This window comes from Bombina bombina, chromosome 3, assembly GCF_027579735.1.
Source record: "Bombina bombina isolate aBomBom1 chromosome 3, aBomBom1.pri, whole genome shotgun sequence".
Taxonomy (NCBI): domain Eukaryota; kingdom Metazoa; phylum Chordata; class Amphibia; order Anura; family Bombinatoridae; genus Bombina; species Bombina bombina.
The window spans coordinates 356,759,951-356,773,974 of record NC_069501.1 but is presented as its reverse complement, the minus strand read 5'-3'; positions in this window follow the sequence as shown (position 1 = coordinate 356,773,974).

Here is a 14,024-nt window from a genome sequence, read left to right as displayed (position 1 = left end):
AACATTAAAATGTTAAGTGCTTGTGTGCTATTTAGAACCAGCAACACAGTGTTATTGAAGATATGGGTTGTTAAAGTGAATGTAAAGTTAAGGTCAGACGTTAACGCCATATTATTGTTTTATCCAAAACAGGGGAAATTTAATTCATTGTTTTTTTAAAAAACAAGTAATATCGCTAAAATATACCTTTTATTCCTCTTATTCTTTCTGCACTTCCTCCGACACCATATTGTCTTTCTAAATGACACTTCTTGTGAAATACAATTGCCAATCATCCCCCCCCCCCCCGGGGCGTTCAACCCCTTTTTTGAAACGTCATGCGCTTCTTCCGTGCATGCATTAAACAAAAACCTTCATATTCAGTTCAGATGCGTGTTCACGCAACGCGCATGCTCTATATGCTGCTGCGTTCGCTGACAGTATAGTATTCAATGAATGGATTCATTAAATACTATGTTGCAATGTAACTAATTCGGCTTTGAACCCATATGCAGGTCCACAGCTCAACAGGTGCGCGCTTGAGACATACGTATAGAGCGGGTGGGACCGCTCAATACGTCATACTGTGAAGAACATGGAAGTGCCGACTGGGAGGAGTCCAAATGAAATCGGCATACAGTTTGTTTAATAATAATAATTAAAGAAATTGTATTTTTTTTTTTTAACTTAGCGGTTTCATTAAATAAGTGTACACAAATGATTAGGAGGCATCGGCACAGCTTTACATTCACTTTAAGTATTTTTTGTTGCCTTGCCCACCTATTGCATATTACCAACAACCATTGAACATTAATTATTTTGCTGTACACTATGTATGTTGAATTCATTTTTGGTGACTGCCAGTTAAGTGTTCATTGAATAATTGAGGTGCACAAATTATATGGACTTGCAGGGTTTGGCAGCCTTGAACCACCCACCCCCCCTCAACCTTTTAGTCACACAAGTGATTGCACATTTTTTTGGCGATTAAATGGTACAGACATGGACCCTTTGGCAGTTGGAAAGATATTTGTACCTTATTTACCCCTAAATGATACATATTAGTTCCTCAAGGTGTAATTATGATCCACTGAGAGTACTACCACAGCAGTTGTACCCTAAGTGTTCACAAACGGACCCCAACCATAACCTTTTTTCTGACAGTGTAGGCTCCGGTAAGGCTTGTTTTTTCAGAGAACAACCTGGAGAAAGTTAGTAGATGAGATAGCATAAACCAGGTAAATCCTTAGTTGGCAATCAGTACTTGTAAAGGTAGCAGGGAGAGAAGGAAGATGAAGGAAGTTAGTGCTAGAGGAGGCGGCGTTCCAATAACTCAGAGCAAACACTGCAGACGTAGGTTATCAGTATTGCTTGACAATATTCAAGCAAAGTGTTAGTGTCATGACGTTCCTTATGTAGGTTGATTAGGTGGGAGAAGATCAATAGTTAAAGGTACAGGTATGGTATGACAAGGGGTTGGGTTTCTGTTCGAATCTCTTCATTGTTCCAAAGAAGGAAGGGACTTTCAGACCAGTTTTGGATTTAAAAGCTCTGAACAAGTTTCTCAGGGTTCCTACTTTAAAGACGGAAACTATTCAAACTGTTCTTCAGGCTGTTGTTTCTGGTTGATGTAGTTTTGTTAAAGGAACAGGAAACCCCAAAAATCTCCTTCATGATTTGAATAGAGCATATAATTTTAAACAACTTTCAAATTTACTTTTATTATCAAATATTCTTCATTCTCTTGTTATCCTTTACTGAAGGAACAACATTGAACTACTGGCAGCTAGCTGAACACATCTAGTTAGCCAAATAGCTAATCACAAGAGACAAATGTATGCAGGCACCAATCATCAGCAAGCTCCCACTAGTGTAGGATATGTGCGTATTCATTTTCATCAATGGATACCAAGAGAACAAAGCACATTTAAAAATAGAAGTGATTTTAAAGGAATAGTCTAGTCAAAATTTAACTTTCATGATTCAGATAGAGCAGGCAATTTTAAGCAACTTTTTAATTTACTCCTATTATCACATTTTCTTCGTTCTCTTGGTATCTTTATTTGAAAAAGCAATAGTGTAAGCATAGGAGCCGGCCCATTTTTGGTTCAGCACCTGGGTAGCACTTTCTGATTGGTGTCTAAATGTACCCACTAATCAGCAAGCGCTACCCAAGTGCTGAACCAAAAATGGGCCGGCTCTTATGCTTACATTCAAATAAAGATACCAAGGGAACAAAGAAAAATTGATAATAGGAGTAAATTAGAAAGTTACTTAAAATTGCATGCATTAGCTGCATCATGAAACTTTAATTTTGACTAGACTATTCCTTTAAAAGTGTCTTAAAATTGCATGCTCTATTGATTCTTGCAAGTATAATTTTGAATTCCTATCTATTTAAGTTCTTTTTGCTCACTTTTCATGATTTGCATGTTACATTTTTTTAATCTAAGTATTGTAAGAGAATAAAAAATAAACAATCAAACAAAACAAAAAATATTTTATATCATACTTGTCCTACCCTAATTACTTGTGGATTTTACTGCTTGGGTATTAGCTTCCCGGGAGTAATGGACAGTGGACTCTCACCACTTGTATGAAAGAAAACATAATTTATGCTTAGCTAATGCATTTCTTTCTTTCATGGTGGTGAGGGTCTTCTGGTGGTAGCTTTCTTTTTCTTTTTGTACCTCCTTTTTTCCTGCTTCTTTTTATTTTTTTTTTGCTCATTTCTTTTCCTACCTTTTTTGCTAGACTATACATCAGACTAGTTTCTAGTAAGGTGGGAGGGGTTTTTATGGAGCTCTTGGGACTGTTTGACTCCTCCTAGTGGCTAGGAAACGTAATTCCTAAAGATCTTGGACTCTCACCACCATGAAATAAATTAATGTATTAGGTAAGCATGACTTGAGTTTTTTTGTCAATCCATATTACAATATTTTTTTACACTTCAGTCTAGCCGTCATCCCTGGGTGTCCACTAGGGGGGATAGAGGGAGTAAATAATCATCCTTTGTTCAGCCACATCTCACATCTGACATTGGGGATTGGCAGTAAAATAACTTTTAATCTCCTGTGTAACATGACCCCTCCTTGAAAAGAGGAGACCCCTTTTCCATCTGAGGGGTTACTTGGTGCTCTAATTATCTCTTAGTAGTGTGAAAATAGCAGTTTTCTAAACTTTTAGCCAACAGATTTTGAGCAATGAATGTGAGAGCCCTCTGAAACTATAAAGCTATCTCAGCCAAGAATGAACTTGTTCATCCATTAAGTCACTTACATTAAAGATTAATATCACTCAAATAGTCTCCACATGACCTATACCACATGGTTGAGATTCTTATCCAGTGCAAAAATCTTTTGAAAAGTTGCTAGAAAAGTGATTAGTTTACTGCTGTCAAATTGTCCCCATGCAAGGTATAGGGGTCTATCCATGGCACAAATCCATTTAATGCATTTTCAGGTTTTTGAACAGCCTCAGATTAGTGTGAATTTGAAAACCTGAATTTTCTGTGAAATAAAATGAATTTGACATATGTCTGTCGGTCTGTCTATCTGTCTGTCTGTCTCTTTTTAATTTATTTGTACATTGATATTATTGTGTTTGGGGCATTATATTTTGCCCTCCCCTCTGGGAAAAAATGATGCTGCTGACCATGTCTCCATACCATTGTGCCTGACAGCTGGCTGTCTCTAGAGCAATGGAAACCAAAATTCTGCTATTGCAGCAAAGCTGTGCAGAACTCCCTGTAAAGTGCAGTGTTAGAGAGCATGCTTTATCAGCACACCAGTGAGAAATCGCTGAGCAGAAAGGCACAGCTGCTCTATGTCGCTGCGTTCCATCTACCCAAGGGCATTCAGCACAGCTTCTCTCTTTCCAGACCTTTTTCTCCTTTCGAACAGATTTATTTTTTCACAGGGATTTTACTAAAGACATGATTACATGTAATCTAAAAATGCAGTCTAACATGCTTGCGTGAATGTTTGCATGAAATAAATAATATTTCAGGTTTGTTTATCATTCTGCAAGCAATAAAACTGATTGCAAGTTCTAAACACTGCCCACTGCTAGAGCTAAATGGGAGCTTTTTGCAGGCATATATCAATATTTTGATTGTATACATTCTGACACATCTCTTCAGCTGACTCTACTCCATAAAGTCTCTCTCTCTCTCTCTCTCTCTCTCTCTCTCTCTCCATGGGCGTTCGTAGAAGGTTTTCAAGGGGGGAGGGGCAATAAGGTGATATTTTCCCAGACAATAAACACACAAACACACATACATATATATATATATATATATATATATATATATATATATATATATATATATATATATATATATATATATATATGAGTCACTATATGCTAAACTTTAATATCTGTCCTGCTATATCTACCCATTGAGATCTGAAGTGCGTTGAGCATAAAAATCGCCTTCCAGATTCCAAATTGCCTCTGGAAGCAACATTAACACAAGAACTGTGTGTCAGGAGCTTTATGAATGTGTTTCCATGCCCGAGCAGCTGTATACAACCCTCACATCAACATGCACAATGCCAAGTGTTGGCTGGAATGGTGTAAAGGACGCTACCACTGGACTCTCTAGAGCAGTGGAAATGTGATTTCTCTAGTGATGAATTTTACTTCACTATCTGGCAATCTGATGTAAGAATCTGGGTGTAGCTGATGCCAGGATAACTCTACCAACTGCAATGTATAATGCCTACTGTAAAGTTTTTTTTCAGGGTTTGGGTTAGGCCTCTAAGTTCCAGTATCTTAATGCTACAGGATACAAATACATTTTGAACAACTGGGTGCTTCCAAATGTGTGGTATCAGTTTAAGGAAACCCCTTTCCTGTTCCTGCATGATTGTGCCCCTATGCACAAAGCAAGGTTCATAAAGACATGATTTTACTAATTTAGTATGGAGGAACTTGAGTGGCCTGCACAGAACCCTGACCTAACTCCACTAAACTGCTTTGAGATGAATTAGAATGATTGTGAGCCAGAACTTCTCGCCCAACATCAGTGCCTGAACTCACAAATGCTATTTTGGCTTAATGGGCACAAATTCTTATAGGCATGCTCCAAAATCTTGTGGAATGCCCTCCCTGGAGAGTTGTGTCTGTTATAGCCACAGAGGAGGGATTTCTAAGAAGCTTATTTTTCCTATATGATGTAGTGTTTTCTCTCCCTATCATTATTATTATTATCATTTATTTGTATAGCGCCACCAAATTCCGTAGCGCTGGGTACAATGATAGGGTTATACAATGACAAAGATTTTTGATAAAATACAAAACATAACAAAACTAAACAAATCTAGCACAGGAGGAAGAGGGCCCTGCTCCGGATAGCTCACAGTCTACAGGTTTAGGGTGCAGAGACATAAGGTTGGGGTAGCTTGTCACATCGGTTGTAGTTGCAGTAGTGAGTTAGACAGTTCATGTATTAGTTCGGTTCGGATGAGGGATGGAGAAGAGATAGTGAGCCTCTCTGAATAGGTGGATTTTCAAGAAGCGTCTGAAGCTATACAAGGTTGGAGACAGTCTTATGGAGCGGGTAGGGAGAGATAACAGGAGTGGAGAGACATAGGTCAGAGGTTGATCGAAGACAACGAGATGGGGAATATTTCACGATGAGAGAGGAAATATCGTTGGGAGTGAGGCTGTTTAGTGCTTAAGTTAGGGTTAATACTTTAAATTGTATTCTGGAGTGTATGGGGAGCCAGTGTACTGTAGAGAATGGCAGAGAGGAGCAGCTGATGCAGGTTGGCAACTTAGGTGGATGAATCTAGCAGAAGCATTCATAATAGATTGGAGGGAGGAGAGGCATTTAGGAGTAGATTGCAATAATCAATGCATGACAAAATGAGGGAATGAATAAGTATTTTTGTAGTTTTTTGAGTAAGGAAGGGACGAATTCTGGAAATGTTGCGTAGGTGTGAATGGCAGGATTTGGTAAGTGCTTGCATATGTGAGTTGAATGTGAGCTCTGAGTCTAATGTGACCCCAGGACAGCTGACCTTGGGTGAGGTGTGGAATATAGAGTCTCCAACCATCAGAGAAATGTCAGGTGTTGGATGTCTTGAAGAGGGGGGAATAAGAAGCAGCTCAGTTTTGGACAGATTGAGTTGGAGGTAGTGTGAAGACATCCAAGAGTAAATTGCAGAGAGGCAGTTGGAAATCTGGTTGAGTAAAGAGGGAAAGATATCAGGAGAGGAAAGATAGATTTGGTTATCATAAGCATATAAGTGGTACTGGAATCCAAAGGAGGCTATAAGTTTTCCAAGGGAGGATGTATAGAGAGAGAAAAGCAAGGGGCCGAAGACAGAGCCTTGCGGTACTCCAAATGAGAAAGGCATAGGATCACAAGATATGTTGTTAAAGGAAACTGAAAAAGCGGTTTGAGAGATATGAGGCAAACCAGGAGAGGGCTGTGTCTCAGATGCCAAATGAATGTAGTATTTTTAGGAGGAGAGGATGGTCAACTGTGTCAAAAGCATCGGATAGGTCAGGAAGAATTAATAAGGAGTAGTGGCCTTTTGCTTTAGCTGATAACAGGTCATTTGTTACTTTAGCAAGAGCAGTTTCTGTTAAGTAGTTAGGGTGGAAACCAGATTGTAGTGGATCAAGTAAAGAGTTAGTTGTGAGAAATTGAGTTAGCCGATTATAGACCAGTCGTTCCAATAATTTTGAAGCAAAAGGACGTAAGGAGACCGGTCGATAGTTAGAAGGCGTGGAGGGGGACAAGCTTTTTTTAGGATTGGTATGATTGACGCATGCTTAAATGTATCCGGAAATGTGCCAGTGGTGAGAGATTAGTTAAAGAGATGAGATACGGTAGGGGTTAGTGAAGCAGAGAGAGAGGGAAGAAGTTGTGAAGGAATAGGGTAAAGTGGGTAGGTTGTGAGATGAGCCAAGGATAGGAGTACAGAGACTTCTTCCTATGTTACAAGAGGGAAGTAGCATAGAGTTTTATTAATAGAAGGGGTGGGTAGGACTGCTGGGTTTGAAAGGTGTGAGGTGCAGATATCTTTTCTAATGGTGTCAATTTTTTTTTTTTAAGGGATCAGCAATAATATGAGCAGTGAGGTTGGTAGTGGGCGGGAGTGCAGGCAGAGGTAGAAGGGAGTTAAAGGTTGAGAACAGCTTTCTGTGGTTGGATGCATAAGATGACACAAGGGAGGAAAAATAGACTTGTTTGGCCAGGCTGAGTGCAGAGTTGTAGGACTTAAGGATGAATTTATAATGCCAGAAATCATTACAGGTGCGCGATTTCCTCCATTGCCGTTCAGCATCCTGTGAACATCGATAATGATATCTGGTCTGTTTCGTGTGCCAGGGTTGCCATCGAGTGATTGATGTACGACGAACAGTGGAGGGTGCAGCTTTGTCAAGTGTTGATTTTAGTGCCAAATTATACTATAAAGCAACATGGTTTGGCCAAGAGAGGGATGAAATGTCAGAGAGCAGAGGATTCAGTTGAGTGGAAAAGTCTGTGAGGTCCAAGTCATTTAAATTCCTGTAAGGTAGCAGTTTCTTGGGGGCTTGCAAAGATGTTGCAGGTAGAGTAAGAGATTAAGTTAGTAGATGGTGGTCAGAGAGAGGAAATGGAAAGTTAAGGAAGTTGGAAATGGAACAGAGATTAGTGAAGACCAGGTCTATGGAGTTGCCTTCACAGTGGGTAGGATATGTTGTCCACTGGGACAGGCCAAAAGAGGTGGTAAGGAATAGAAGTTTAGAGGCAGCAGGCATGTTAGGATTATCAAGGGGTATGTTAAAGTCCCCTAAAATGAGAGAAGGGACATTACAAGAGAGAAAATGTGGAAGCCAGACTCAAAGTGGTCCAGAAATTGTGATGCTGGGCCAGGGGGCCAATAAATAACTGCAACAAGAAGAGCTAGAGGGGGAGAAGAGGCAGATAGCATGAACTTCAAAAGATGAAAAGGAAAGAGAGGGGGGTGAAGGAATGCAGTGAAAGGTACTGTGTGGAGACAGGAGAATTCCTACTCCCCCTCCTTGTTTGTCTCCTGGCCTGGGCGTGTGACTGAAGTGCAGGCCACAATAGGACAGAGAGGCTGCAGAAGTTGTGTTAGAGGAGGAAAGCCAAGTTTCAGTGAAGTCTAACAGGTTAGGTGAACATGAAATAAATAGGTCGTGAATAGATGTAAGCTTATTGCATACAGAGCGTGTATTCCAAAGGGCACAAGAGAATTGGGGTGTATAAACAGAGGTGCAGTTAATGAGGTTTAGAGGGTTAAGTGAGCAAGTTGTCATTTGGGGTAGTGAATTGAGGGAAGCAGAGGGTGGACCTGGGTTAGGTGAGACATCCCCAGCTGCAAGAAGAAGAAATATGGTGAGCGAAAGGAGATGAGCATGTGTCTTATGCGAGTGTTTAAGTTTAGAATCAGTGAAGCATGGCTGGCTGAGGGATGTGAGATAGGAATAGAGATAATGTGTATTGTAGAGGGGGGGGGGAGGTAGAAGAGTGGGAGAAATATGAATTGTCTGGGTGCTGTTTGTGAAAGGAAGAGCTGTGACTTTAAGGAGAAGGGAGGAAAAGGTTAATGCAGACATTAGAAAGTGTAGTATGTTTGCAGTTCATTTAGGGAGATTTAAATGCACTTGTTTCTGTGCTGTCCACTCCATTGTCTAACTCCCTTGTTATAACTCCCTACACTTATGAACTAACACACTTAGACAACTGCACATGCTGCACTGATCTCACAAGCAAGCTTGAAGTAATAAGCTAATGGTATACAATTTAAAGGTAATAACAGTCACATGATCCTAATTAGCAATGGTCATAAATTACAGCAGAATCAAACAAGGCCTGATCAAACAATGTAGATGACACCTTTCTTATCAAAATGGAAGACAGAGAAAAGAAAGTTTTTAAGGTAATTCACACATACCAAAGATTTACGATTTGTAGGGGCAAAATATAGCTATATTGTGCCAGACTACAAAATATTAACCAAAGGACTTTGTGATATTGTGACTGTGTTAATGTATTCTCCCCATAGAAGTCAATGGAGAGCGCAGAAGAAAAAAACCTAAAACATATCGCTCACGTGCTAACCCAACAGGAGTTGTGAATATTTCACATTACAATGTTCTTCACATACAAATCAATGTCATTTCTATATTAGGCAAGTTGTATTTTTGAGGATTAATTTTATTATTGAACAACAACCATGTTCTCAATGAACCCAAAAAACTCATTAATATCAAAGCTGAATAGTTTTGGAAGTAGTTTTTAGTTTGTTTTTAGTTATAGCTATTTTAGGGGGATATCTGTGTGTGCAGGTGACTATTACTGTGCATAATTATTAGGCAACTTAACAAAAAACAAATATATACCCATTTCAATTATTTATTTTTACCAGTGAAACCAATATAACATCTCAACATTCACAAATATACATTTCTGACATTCAAAAACAAAGCAAAAACAAATCAGTGACCAATATAGCCACCTTTCTTTGCAAGGACATTCAAAAGCCTGCCATCCATGGATTCTGTCAGTGTTTTGATCTGTTCACCATCAACATTGCGTGCAGCAGCAACCACAGCCTCCCAGACACTGTTCAGAGAGGTGTACTGTTTTCCCTCCTTGTAAATCTCACATTTGATGATGGACCACAGGTTCTCAATGGGGTTCAGATCAGGTGAACAAGGAGGCCATGTCATTAGATTTTCTTCTTTTATACCCTTTCTTGCCAGCCACGCTGTGGAGTACTTGGACGCGTGTGATGGAGCATTGTCCTGCATGAAAATCATGTTTTTCTTGAAGGATGCAGACTTCTTCCTGTACCACTGCTTGAAGAAGGTGTCTTCCAGAAACTGGCAGTAGGACTGGGAGTTGAGCTTGACTCCATCCTCAACCCGAAAAGGCCCCACAAGCTCATCTTTGATGATACCAGCCCAAACCAGTACTCCACCTCCACCTTGCTGGCGTCTGAGTCGGACTGGAGCTCTCTGCCCTTTACCAATCCAGCCACGGGCCCATCCATCTGGCCCATCAAGACTCACTCTCATTTCATCAGTCCATAAAACCTTAGAAAAATCAGTCTTGAGATATTTCTTGGCCCAGTCTTGACGTTTCAGCTTGTGTGTCTTGTTCAGTGGTGGTCGTCTTTCAGCCTTTCTTACCTTGGCCATGTCTCTGAGTATTGCACACCTTGTGCTTTTGGGCACTCCAGTGATGTTGCAGCTCTGAAATATGGCCAAACTGGTGGCAAGTGGCATCTTGGCAGCTGCACGCTTGACTTTTCTCAGTTCATGGGCAGTTATTTTGCGCCTTGGTTTTTCCACACGCTTCTTGCGACCCTGTTGACTATTTTGAATGAAACGCTTGATTGTTCGATGATCACGCTTCAGAAGCTTTGCAATTTTAAGAGTGCTGCATCCCTCTGCAAGATATCTCACTATTTTTGACTTTTCTGAGCCTGTCAAGTCCTTCTTTTGACCCATTTTGCCAAAGGAAAGGAAGTTGCCTAATAATTATGCACACCTGATATAGGGTGTTGATGTCATTAGACCACACCCCTTCTCATTACAGAGATGCACATCACGTAATATGCTTAATTGGTAGTAGGCTTTTGAGCATATACAGCTTGGAGTAAGACAACATGCATAAAGAGGATGATGTGGTCAAAATACTAATTTGCCTAATAATTCTGCACTCCCTATATATATATATATATATATATATATATATATATATATATATATATATATATATAATTATATACCTATATAATATCTATCTATTTCCCATATATATATACAGTGTATATATATATATATATATATATATATATATATATATATATATAATATATATATATATACACACACACACACATACAGTATATCCAAATCTGTCCATAGAAAAGCACTTATAGGATTTTTATAAAAAAAAATCTCCAACAACCTTTATTCTTCCATCTTTTAAAATAACATGTCAACCTTTCGTAGTTTCCTGTAGTTTCAGCCTTTTTCAAGACAAAGTGCATATGGTTATAAAGTGCCTACTATTAATAACTACTATTAATAAAGTGCTTCCTTTATATATATATATATATATTTATATATTTATTTAAATATTTAATAATGAAAATTGAATTATTTTCTATGTGAAGAACATTGGTATGTAAACTATGTATATCCCGCTTCGCAATTTTATGATTTAAGTCTAACAAGGTGTCCGGTTAGCACACATGAAGAATTTCATACCTCAATGTGCATTATTGAAATATTAAATATAAAATAATAAAAAATAATTATTATAAAAAATGATTATACATATTGTAAAAAAATGCTAAATTAACAATAGAATATATCTTTTTACAGTATGTATAATCATTTTTAATAATTATTAAAGAAAATAATATTTTATATCTAATATTTCAATAAAGTTTTTTTTTTTTTTTTTTAATATTTTGTATTTAATATTTCATTTATATGCATTGAGATTAGCAATTCTTCATTTACGCTAACCCGAAACAGAGTTAGACCTAAAGGGCAAAACACAAAGCAGGATACACTTATTTTACATTCCAATGTTCTTCACATAGAAAATAATGTAATTTTTATTATTAAATATATATTTCTCAATATATATGATCATTTTTAAATCAGGTAAACAGTATATAGAAATATATATTTAATAATAAATTATTTTTTTTTCTATGTGAAGAACATAGGAATGTAAAATATATGTAACACGCATTGGGGTCTAACACAGTATCAGGTTAGTGCATATATATATATATATATATATATATATATATAGAAAAATAGGAAACAGCACTCTCTGGACTTAAGTAAACAACAAGTAGTTTATTCAGTAACGTTTCGGGGAATGCTCCCCTTCATCAGACCAACAATATACAAGTGAGACAAACATTTAAGCATACACAAACCCCTCCCCCTAGTGCAAAAAACCGCCCAAAATGGTTGCCATAGCAACCAAGCAACCAGTTCAAAGTAAATACATTTACCAATGCAACAATGACATCAAAGAAACCAGATCATTATGGTTAATTAGCATCAGGTCAATTAGCAAATCAACACATCATCCTACCACATAATACACCTGCTGTATATTAGTACTTCTAATACCCCAGTGGCAGTGTGTCCTTTTAAAGAGACATATCACAATATTATTAGCTAAGTACAGGAACACAAGAATGTGTGGAAAAAAGGGGTTGAAAAAACGTTTAGTTAAACCTCGGCACCTCAGCATATTGAAATGCAATTCACGTAATGCACTTATAGTGAATGCCTAACTCATAATACCCGTACTACATAGTCAAGGGTCATGTGTACCATAAATGCTATAGACGCAAATAGCAGCAAACACGTTATACAGATACCTCCAACGATGTGACCGTATTACATGCACAAAGTGTAGCACGACCTATGTAATCACCCTGTTCAGCATCGGACCAACCTCGCGCTGAATCTAGCATAGCTACTAGCGGAACAACAAGGGATATGCGCATGCGTGGAGACCCGGCACAGTCCAGCCCCCAATGCTCCAGCTAGGTACCCAATAGGATAGAAAGGACAAGCCCCCACACCGGACAAACAAAGTTAATAAAATGGCATGGTAAGAGGGCCCCAAGTTACTACTAAGGGAAGGAAGGGTCCGGGTCATGAACGTAATAAATGCAGCAGGATATGCAGTAGAAGATAGTACAACACCCCTAATACCCAGATATCAGGAGTCACCCACTTAGGTCTAGTAACCCAGCTAGTTCAGTCTGACATACACGATGAGAAGGGTATATGCGTCTGTCATTTCTAACCTGTCAGCACCGGTCTTGCGGTCAAGACACCTATTGTCCGTGCATAGGCAATTTTACAGGGTCACACAAAGGATGTCTATAAGTGTGCGCATGCGTGTAAGCCATGGCCAGTCAATTATTACTGTGTAAGGCAAGGTCCCTGATAGGCCGTCTGGGACAAGCCCCTATCCCTGTGTGAGTGACAGTTTTGCTCTGAGATAGGGGGGCAGGGGTCCAAAGTCAAAAGATATGTCGGTCACAGTATGTTTCAGGCTGATGCTGTGATTACAGGTTTGCTAGAGCCCGGTGGCCCAGAATTATAAGGATCGCTATAAAGGAAAAGAGACCCCTAAACTAATGTGAATAAATACATAGTACAGGCAGGTCCCATCCCCCTAGATACAGAAAATACTAGTGCTAACAGGGTTCCGTAGTGCACGGTTAGTAGCACCAGCACTCAGTGATGTGTCAACACTGCGGTGTGCATCAAAAGTAACATCCACTAATATACATAACAGCAACAACCTAAATAAGGGTACACCCATTGGGCACCCCTCCTGGAGGATAAATATGGGCAGAGCCTACAGCCAATCAGCAACCAGACTTCATGAACCCACTGTGGATAAAAGAATGCAAACATAGTATCAGATACTGTACAAACTAAATTAATCCCCTTAGAAAGATACAACCAGATACATTAGAAGCGTACACAGCTTAGTTCATAAAAAACAGTGCCAGTCTATCCCCATGTTCAAACCTCTGGGGTGTATAGTGTCCAGTTTGAAAATCCACTCGGCCTCCTTCTGTAAGAGACGGGTGTCCCTGTCACCTCCCCTAGGCATTGGGGGTACATGATCGATGAGTTTAAATCTCAGGTCCGCCACAGAGTGACCCTTCTCCATAAAATGTCTGGCCACCGGTTGGTCACTCTTGCCTTTCTCAATTGCCGTCTGGATAGCACTCCTGTGATTAGCCATCCTTTTCTTAATGTCATCTGACGTCTTACCTATATAGAATAGGCCACAGTTGCAATTCAGCATGTACACCACAAATTTTGTGGTACACGTAAGGAAATGCTTGATCTTGTAGCTCGTGTTATTGTGTGGATGTTTGAATTGCTTGCATTGCAGCATGGCGTTACACGTTACACAACTCGGGCACTTGTAGGAGCCCCTTTTGGTGTTTGTCTTGACCTTGCTGTAGCTCTCAGTTGGATCAGTGTTCATTAAGATGTCTTTTAGGTTT